Below are 10,560 nucleotides of genomic sequence, written 5' to 3' on the forward strand. Positions count from 1 at the left end.
CTCTCTCTCTCTCTCTCTCTGGTAAGCACATGCCTTATAGCAAAATTTTAAAAGAATTATTTTATCTAACTTTATTTATTATCATTATTATGATGATTATTATTTTCCAATTTGATCGGGAGGGGGGGAGTGAGGAAGCAAGCCACCAGGTTCAGGACTTAAACCACGGTCAGTCAGGTGGTAGTCCAGCTCCTATAAACACCATGTCACCTGCAGGCCTCCTTATAGAAAATTTTTTAAAAATTATAATGATAAATAAAATTAAATAATTTTTTTTTAAAAAAAGCCTACGTTGTGGCCACAGCTAGAGCCTGGGTCCTCTGCACAAAGACCTTTTGTGGGTCTTGACAATATGGTCATCAGATTCCTGATATAGAGATTTTTGTGAACACAGTCCCTTTCCAGATGATCAGATAGCTATAGATCTTAGAGACAGCATCAAAGTTGCCCTTAGCAAAGTTACTCAGGATGGCAATGCAGCCACTGACTGAGGTGTAACTGCCATCCATACCAGTCATCAGCAGTGCTTCTTGGACATAGGGGCTGAGATAATGCCAGCACCTCTGGGGACAGGGATGAAATGCACCAGCACAGAGCCACAGCAGGTGGTCCCTCGCAAGGGACAGAGTGGGGCTTGCCAATTTTTTCCTCTAATAGCTTCTCTGCAAAGGGACAGTAGAGAGAGCTGGACCAGGATGATGACCCCTTGGATGGTGGTGGCTAGCTCCTTGGAGTACTTAACACAGAAGCCAACATGGTCATTGTAGTCCCTAAGGGCAGCAACAAATGCCTGAACCCAGTCCACTGTCCCAACATGAACCCAACATGAACCCAGTCCATTGTCCAGCACAAGTCTGCTTTTGCACTGGCACAATCTTCAAGACCTCATCCTTGACATCTCTAGGAAAAAGTCAATAATTGCAAACTCCTTGATGGTCAGGGAAAAGAAAGAGATCTCCGGGAACTTGATCAAGTGGTTCAACTTGATCACAGAGATCCATTCACTTTTTGTCTTTAACCTTACCTCTGTCAGCTCCACAGCCTTGACCCAGGCCCAGACCATGGCCACAACCCCAGCCATACTGTGAAAACCTCCCTGGAAGCCCCTGTAGCCTCCATCCTAAGGTCTCCAAGGCCTGCAGGCTCTTCTACAACACTGGTGTCATCAACCACTTCACATTTTCTAGAAGGTGTGTGTGTATGTTAAGCTTTATTTAATTATTTCCTGAGAAAGAGAGACAAGCACTTTCAACAGGGTCTCAAACCACCATTTCTTCCTAGCCCTTCCCAGTCAGCCAAGCACCAGGTTCACCAGGAGACTACCCAGACCTTTCATACGGCTTTCAGTATGGCAAGGTGTTGTGCTACGACTGCACCACTGTGGCTGGGCCTTGTCTGTCAATTTCTGACTGGTGGTTTGCCAGGTATAGAGTGCATATCTGGATCTCTGCACTTTGACTGCTAGGTTCTGACCCAATGACCTTACTACAGCTTGGAATCCTCACTGATGTTCTTGTTCTAGACCTTCCCCAGTTCCTATCCATTTTTATTGCACTCCCAGTTCTCATCTGTGATACTTGCTTTGAAACCTTTAAATATGACGACCATTTAACTTGAGGTTTCCCAAGAGGGTCAGTTTTAGCTATTCTGTCCTTCTGATTTCTTGTGCTTTGGTATACAAAGTATATTGCCCAGAGAATTTTTTATGACAGAGAAACTTTCAAAATCTCATAGTTGGGAACCAGCAGTTAGCATAATGGCTATGTCGCTGGACTCCCACGTAGTCGACCGCGGTTCGAGTCCCGGACCCGGTGGCTTAAAACTCACGTCAGGTGCGTGTGCGTGCGTGCCCAAGATCCCGAGAGGAGAATGGAGGAGAAGGGATTGTGGCGTGACCATCCCCTCTGGGGGGTGATTTCTCGCTTTCTGTCTCTATGTCTCTCTCTGTCTGTCTGGCGAGCACATGCACCCTATAGCAAAAACCTCTCCAAAAAAAAAAAAAATCTCATAGTTAGAACAACTCTTTAAGTTCAGAAGATATGATCATATAAAAATGTTTCTCTTGGGACCATCAGGTGATGTAATAGTTATGTCACTGGACTCCCACGTAGTTAACTGCAGTTTGAGTCACAGACACAGCAGCTTAAACTCAGACCAGGTGCGTCTGTGTGCATGCCCAGAATCTCAAGAGGAGGGTAGAGGAGAAGGGACTGTGGCATGACCACCCTCTCAGGGGAGTAATTTCTTGCTTTTTGTCTCTGTTTTTTTATGTCTCTCCAGTAAGCACACATGCTCTATATAGAAAAATCTCCCTCTAAAAAGTATTAAAAATTAATAAGTTAAAAATGTTTCTCTTGGGCCATTTGGGTGGTGTAGATTAAGGTGGATGGATCCCACACAGTTGACCTCACAGTTTGAGTCCTAGACCTGGCAGTTTGAAAACCTTCTTGCTGAGCATATATGTGTATGTGCTCAAAATCCCAACAGGTGAATAAAGAGAAGGGATTGTGTCATGGCCATCCCCTTTGGGGGGTGATTTCTCATTCTCTCTCTCTATCTCTATCTCTCTCTCTTCAGCAAGCCCATGCACTCTATAGCAAAACTGAAAATAAAGTAAAATAAAAAATGTTTCTCTAACCTTTTAGATTCTAATACTGAAGTGATCCCCAGTCTTACTACCCAATTCTAAACCACAGCCCAGGTTCTACTACTCTAACAAGTAGTACCATATTATATGGTATATGGTACAGGTAATTTGGAAAGAGGGCAAAGTTCCGAGGAGGATCCAGGAATCTCCTTGCCTCAGCTTTCAAACAATGGCAGCAATATCACACATTCTGTTCTTTTTTTTTTTTTCTTATTTTAATTTTTCAGAAGATGCATGAACTTACCAGAGAGAAACGAAGAGAGAGAGGAGATAGACCCTGCAATGGGACATGATCATGTCACAATCCCTTCTCCATTTCTCCATCCTGTCAGGATTTGGGGCACACAGTCATGAGCCCGATGCATTTTTCAAGGCACCATGGCCAAGATCTATATCAGGCAATCAACCATGTAGGATCTGGCTCCCTTAACACCAGACCATGGAGCCAGCCTTTCATTCTTATTTTTTAAAGTTATGTCACTCTATTTGTGTGTGCATATTGTAATCATCTGATATTTGTTGTTTGAATTCAATGGGGACAAATAACTTCATTATCTCTGCTTTCCTCCATTTCACCTCTTAGTGAAATGTGTGTGTTAGCACCAGTCTACTTAAATCTTTATCATATGTCATGCTCTTGTAAGCTCATCTCTGATTCAAAGAGTAACTAAATTTCTGCAAAATCCAAAATCAGTGGTTTGAACTGGGTTACCCCACTCTAGCTCCAGCTGACTCAATCTCTGCTGGCAGCTTTAATGCCTCACCAGACACTCAAAGGCAAATGAGAAAAATATTCCATCTGAGGAAACATCAAATTCCACATTTCCACTAGATCTCTAAACAAAAATTATTTCTCTAAATTAATATCTTCTATCAAAAGGGAAAAAAAAACACATCATCTCATCATTTGGCGATGATGCTGTGTATGGATTATATGGCTGGTAGGGTTGGGGGCAGGGCAGAGCAGGTGGCATAGAAAGGGAAGTAAAAATCTTTTTTTCTATAGACACTCCCACAAAAGCCACCCCCTTACCCCTTCCATTTTAGAACTTAGTCTAGCAGTTTAAATACAGCTCATTCTCTTCCACCTAAACCCCTTTATTAAAAATAGAAAATAAAAGGGTGGGAGAGGGTAGAATTAAGTAGATTTCTCACTGGGCTTTTTTTTTTTTTTTTTTTTTTTTTTTGAGAAAGAGTTTTGTTATAGAACACATGCACTCACTGGAGTAACAGAGAGAAAGTGAGAAGTCACCCCCACCCCCACCATGGGGATGGCCATGTTGCAATCCCTTCACCTCCATTATCCTCTCAGGATATGGGGCACACCCATACACATACCTGGCATGAGTTTTAAACCACCAGATCTGGGACTCGAACCACAATCAGCCACATGAGAATCCAGTGCCTTAACCACTAAGTCACTTGCTGGCCCCAAGCACTGGGCTTTAATCTGAGATTGATGGACTTCAGTGAAGGCTACAGACAGAATTCAGGATATCCATGAACTTGGAAGGAAAGCAAAACTACATTATTATCTTCACTGACTTCTAATTGAAATTTAGCATTTCCTTCAGCATTCCCTGAGCCTCTGGGCTAGGATTCAAAGTACAGTTAGCCATGGGAGATCTAGCTGTATATGTACAGCCTTTAACTGCTGCACTTTCAGGTTACCTTTGGACATTGGTCATTACCACAAGAAGAAACTTGCATCCATTGGCAGTCATTGTCCTCTCTCCTCCCCTCTATTCTCCAGACCTTCAGGACTTCATTCAATTCTTTTTATTATCAAATAATTCCATTGAGATGGATATACCGTATTTTTTAATCCATGAAGATGGACATTTAGGTTGTTTATACTTTTCAGCTATTAGAAATAATGCTACTATAAATACTCATGTACAAGCTTTTGTATAGATGCATGTTTCAGTTTCTCTTGGGTGTAAGCCTAGAAGTGGAATGCTGGGTCATATGGTAGCTCTATGTTTAAACTTTTGAGGAACTAACAGCCTGTTTTCCAAAGTGGTCACATCATTTCACACTCCCATCCACAGTATTTGAGGGTTCTGATTTCTCAACATCTTTTCTAACTTTTGAGGGTTTTAAGAAGTATTTATTTATTTATTTATTTATTCCACGAGCAAGAAAGAGCAGAGAAACACCACACCCAACAGGGTCTACCCCCAGTTCAGGATAGTCCTGGATCACATGCATGTCTGGCATCCTCAGGTAGGTCTCGAGACATGATCCCAGAACCTTGCCAGGGGGCTCAGCCTTGTAGAATATGGTATTCTGCCACTGCACCACCACCCATACCCACTCCAACCACTATTATTATATGTTTTTTTTATCATAGCCATCCCAGTATAAAGTAGAATCTCATTGTGGTTTTGATTTACATTTCATTAGTGGCTAATGATGTTGAGTATCTTTCTATCTGCTAATTAGTCTAAATATCAATCTAAATCCTTTGCACATTCTTTAATTGGGTTCTTTTTCTTGTTATGATTGAGTTGTAAGAATTCTTGATACATAGATTCAATCCCTTATTAAATGTATGATTTGCAAATATTTTCTCCCATTCTCTTGCTGCCTTTCTGCATTTCTGATATCTTTTGTAGCACAAAAGTTTTTAATTTTGAGGCAGTACAATTTATTTATTTATTATTGTTTTTTTTCTTTTGTTGCTTGAGATTTTCATGTCATATCTAAGAAGCTATTCTTAAGGTAATGGTTGCACACCTCTGTGAACATATCCAAAACTACAAAGTAATATGCTTCAAATAAGTGAATTATATAGTAAATGAATTAGTTTTAAGGGGGGAAAAAAAAGCCAAATGACAGAATAGACAGACAGAGAAAAACCCAGACGTTGCTGTCACTGTTTGAGTCTCTTTATACAAGGGGAAAAAAAGAAAACCTCCCATATTGTTTTTTTTGTTGTTTTTTTTTTTTTTAAATAAAGGAGGCCCAGCCCTGTGGCACAGAGGTAACATGCTGTTTAAGAGAAACTAGATCCCATATGCACCACAAGTTTGAGTCTCTGCTGGGCTTTTTTTTTTTTTTTTTTGAGAAAGAGTTTTGTTATAGAACACATGCACTCACTGGAGTAACAGAGAGAAAGTGAGAAGTCACCCCCACCCCCACCATGGGGATGGCCATGTTGCAATCCCTTCACCTCCATTATCCTCTCAGGATATGGGGCACACCCATACACATACCTGGCATGAGTTTTAAACCACCAGATCTGGGACTCGAACCACAATCAGCCACATGAGAATCCAGTGCCTTAACCACTAAGTCACTTGCTGGCCCCAAGCACTGGGCTTTAATCTGAGATTGATGGACTTCAGTGAAGGCTACAGACAGAATTCAGGATATCCATGAACTTGGAAGGAAAGCAAAACTACATTATTATCTTCACTGACTTCTAATTGAAATTTAGCATTTCCTTCAGCATTCCCTGAGCCTCTGGGCTAGGATTCAAAGTACAGTTAGCCATGGGAGATCTAGCTGTATATGTACAGCCTTTAACTGCTGCACTTTCAGGTTACCTTTGGACATTGGTCATTACCACAAGAAGAAACTTGCATCCATTGGCAGTCATTGTCCTCTCTCCTCCCCTCTATTCTCCAGACCTTCAGGACTTCATTCAATTCTTTTTATTATCAAATAATTCCATTGAGATGGATATACCGTATTTTTTAATCCATGAAGATGGACATTTAGGTTGTTTATACTTTTCAGCTATTAGAAATAATGCTACTATAAATACTCATGTACAAGCTTTTGTATAGATGCATGTTTCAGTTTCTCTTGGGTGTAAGCCTAGAAGTGGAATGCTGGGTCATATGGTAGCTCTATGTTTAAACTTTTGAGGAACTAACAGCCTGTTTTCCAAAGTGGTCACATCATTTCACACTCCCATCCACAGTATTTGAGGGTTCTGATTTCTCAACATCTTTTCTAACTTTTGAGGGTTTTAAGAAGTATTTATTTATTTATTTATTTATTCCACGAGCAAGAAAGAGCAGAGAAACACCACACCCAACAGGGTCTACCCCCAGTTCAGGATAGTCCTGGATCACATGCATGTCTGGCATCCTCAGGTAGGTCTCGAGACATGATCCCAGAACCTTGCCAGGGGGCTCAGCCTTGTAGAATATGGTATTCTGCCACTGCACCACCACCCATACCCACTCCAACCACTATTATTATATGTTTTTTTTATCATAGCCATCCCAGTATAAAGTAGAATCTCATTGTGGTTTTGATTTACATTTCATTAGTGGCTAATGATGTTGAGTATCTTTCTATCTGCTAATTAGTCTAAATATCAATCTAAATCCTTTGCACATTCTTTAATTGGGTTCTTTTTCTTGTTATGATTGAGTTGTAAGAATTCTTGATACATAGATTCAATCCCTTATTAAATGTATGATTTGCAAATATTTTCTCCCATTCTCTTGCTGCCTTTCTGCATTTCTGATATCTTTTGTAGCACAAAAGTTTTTAATTTTGAGGCAGTACAATTTATTTATTTATTATTGTTTTTTTTCTTTTGTTGCTTGAGATTTTCATGTCATATCTAAGAAGCTATTCTTAAGGTAATGGTTGCACACCTCTGTGAACATATCCAAAACTACAAAGTAATATGCTTCAAATAAGTGAATTATATAGTAAATGAATTAGTTTTAAGGGGGGAAAAAAAAGCCAAATGACAGAATAGACAGACAGAGAAAAACCCAGACGTTGCTGTCACTGTTTGAGTCTCTTTATACAAGGGGAAAAAAAGAAAACCTCCCATATTGTTTTTTTTGTTGTTTTTTTTTTTTTTAAATAAAGGAGGCCCAGCCCTGTGGCACAGAGGTAACATGCTGTTTAAGAGAAACTAGATCCCATATGCACCACAAGTTTGAGTCTCTGGCCCAGTTAATCTGCAATATACTGGGCATACACATAAATGCCCAGGATCCTGTGGACTGGAGGACTTGAGAAAGGGGATAATGGCATGACCAGACCCTGTGCAGGATGTTCATCTCTCTCTCTCTCTCCTCTCTCTCTCATGTGCACTCTCTCATAAATAAAGAAAAAAATGTAAAAATTAGATCGTGGGGATAGTTCCACAACTCTGTGAATAAACTAAAAACTATAAAATTAAATTTACTTTAAATGGATTAATTGTATGGTATATGAATTATATTTCAATCAAGCTGTCAAAAAAGACAGAAAAAAAATTTAAAAACATTGCCTAATCCACAGTCATAATATTTACTCCTGTTTTCTTTTAAGAATGACATAGTCTTAGCTAGTACATTTAGGTTTACAATCCATTTTATATATGATGTAAGCTCAGTCCATTAGTCTATTATTTTCTTGATATTATATTTAGGTTTACAATCCATTTTGTACATGGTGTAAACCTGGTCCATTATTTTCTCACTAACAGAAATAATTGAGGCTGGGTGACTAATAAAGAATAGAGGTTTATTTGGCTCACAAATCTGGTGTCTGGAAAGTCCAAACCCATGCGGCTGGTATCACAACATGGCTAACAGAAGCAGAGCAGTCCATATGCTCCTGCTAAAAGAGAGAAAGAGAGAGATAAAATAGACTTTTCCACTTCCTGTTTGTCTCTCCAACACTCCCAGCCAATTGGGTGGTGCTCTACCATCTGGTCCTGTCTCCAAAGGTCTTAGTACCTCTCAAAGCCATTATGTTAAGGACAATCTTCCAGAGCATGAAACTTAGAGGAACAAATCATTGTCTAAACTTTATCAGAAGGGGTCCAACTTCATGTACTTTATTTTATGCTCTTAAAAACATTATTATGAGGGGCAGGCAGGTGGCATAGTGGTTAAGGGTGCTGGACTCCCACATGGCTGACCATGATTCAAGTCCCAAACCTGGTGGCTTGCATTCATTCTCTCTCTCTCTCTCTCTCTCTCTCTCTCTCTCTCGTATCCATGCACACTCTGTCCCTTTCTGGTCAAATTAAAATAAATGAATAAATAAAGTTAAGTAAAATAATTCTTTAAAGAAAAGAAAAAAATATTCTGAGAGGGAATCCATAGGCTTCACCAACCTGTCAAGGCACTACATGGCACAGAAAAAGTAAAGCACTCTTGCGCTAGAACTTAAATTTTACCTTTACTTCTGTGGGTCTTTCTTCCCCTGTAAAATGCATGGGTAGGACCAGCTTGGGAAGCCCCTTCCAGCTCAGTGGTGCCATGTACTATGAAAAGGTTGTAAGTGGAGAGCAATGACTCTTTTCTTAAGAAAAGAGCTCAGATCTGTGACACCAATTGATTCTAAGTTATTATGTTTTTTCCAAAGGAAGCCATTGTCTGGCAATCACAGGAAGGTTCAACTAAAGCTTTGTGAAGTGTTTTAAAGGATCGAGGTGACACAATAGGGGAAGGAAATATTTTCTATTGAAAAGCAGTCAATTACCTTCAAGTTGCCAACAAACTGGAAAGTTTTTTTTCCCCTTGTTACAGCTGAATGCTAATCATTAGAAGGCAAATAGAGTGGGCTACATGAATAAACTGTAGACATCCCTACTGAGGGAAAAATGATTTGTACAAAATTAGCAGGAGGTGTGATGTCATACACACAACAGAGCCACTATCACTGGTTTTCAAATGGAAACAAAAATAACAATCAAATTCCTACTTTTACATTTGTAAGAGTGCTTTTACAATTCAATAATTGTTATTCTATATTCCTTTTTTTTTTTGAGAGAGAGAGAGATTTTTGCTTATAGGGCATTTATGCTCACTGGGGAGACAGAAGGACAGAAAGCAAGAAATCTTTCCCCAGGGGGATGGCTACACCACAATCCCTTCTCTTCTGGTCCTCTGAGATCTTGGGCTTTCACGCACGTGTGCCTAGTATGAGATTGAAGCCACTGGGTCTGAGACTTGAATTGCGGTTGATCATGTGGGAGTCCAGTGATGTAACCATTACACCATTTGCTGGTTAAAAAAGTATTTTAACCATGGTAGGGAGGGTTTTTAATGTAGATTAGTTAGGTCTCTTTCAAAATAAATTGACTATGAAATAAATATTGAAAATTTGAAAAGCCTTAGGACCAAATTCTATAAGCTAGCTGATCATTGTATGCATTTTAATTTTTTTCTGGAATCTACTTGAACACAGCAGAAATAATGATAATGATAATTATAAAAAGAAAATATGTATATATTTGTAAGAGTTCCATTAAATATGGAGTTTTAAAACGACTAGGATATTTGCAGAAGAGTTAGCATATTCTCCTGAGGTGTATAAACCATCTATCCTGAAGCACAGATCATGTTAAATTATCAAGGAGAGGGAAAAAAAGGCCTCCAAATCAGGACTTTCACTTTTATCTCCCTAGTACTTCTTTCTCCAACTTTTTCCTATTCCAAGAGGTACCAACAATGTGGGGGAAAAGATGTGGACAGTGAGGAAGCAGGGTCAGAGCTCTTAAAGCCCTGCCAATTAGTTAAAGGTCAGCACGGAAGGGACTGTCTATGATGGGACAAGGAAGCTGAGCTCTCTTGAGCCAATTGAACTGGATGGCTGCCAATCTCTGTCTCTGTCTGGGCCAAAGCAGAGCTCCCCACTGCTCTGTGTGACCCTGAACAAAGACAAAAATGCTCTATAGGAATAGGGTCTAGTTTCACCTTTTCAGATGAACAGACTAAGCCAACTTTCAGCAGGGGATCAAGGGAGAGAGAACAGAGAAAACCAAACTAGTATTTGCTGTGTCAGAAACTTCCAGGCTTATTTGGAAAGACTGAAACTAAATAAAGACTTCTTATTAGCACACGACTAGAGTTATGAAATCTGGTCAAAGGGTTTTATGCAAGGACGTGTGTGTATATGTGTATATACACAGACACATATTCATAATGACATGGAAAAGTGGA

Source organism: Tupaia chinensis, unplaced genomic scaffold (assembly GCF_000334495.1).
Source record: "Tupaia chinensis unplaced genomic scaffold, TupChi_1.0 Scaffold000077_1, whole genome shotgun sequence".
Lineage (NCBI taxonomy): Eukaryota > Metazoa > Chordata > Mammalia > Scandentia > Tupaiidae > Tupaia > Tupaia belangeri.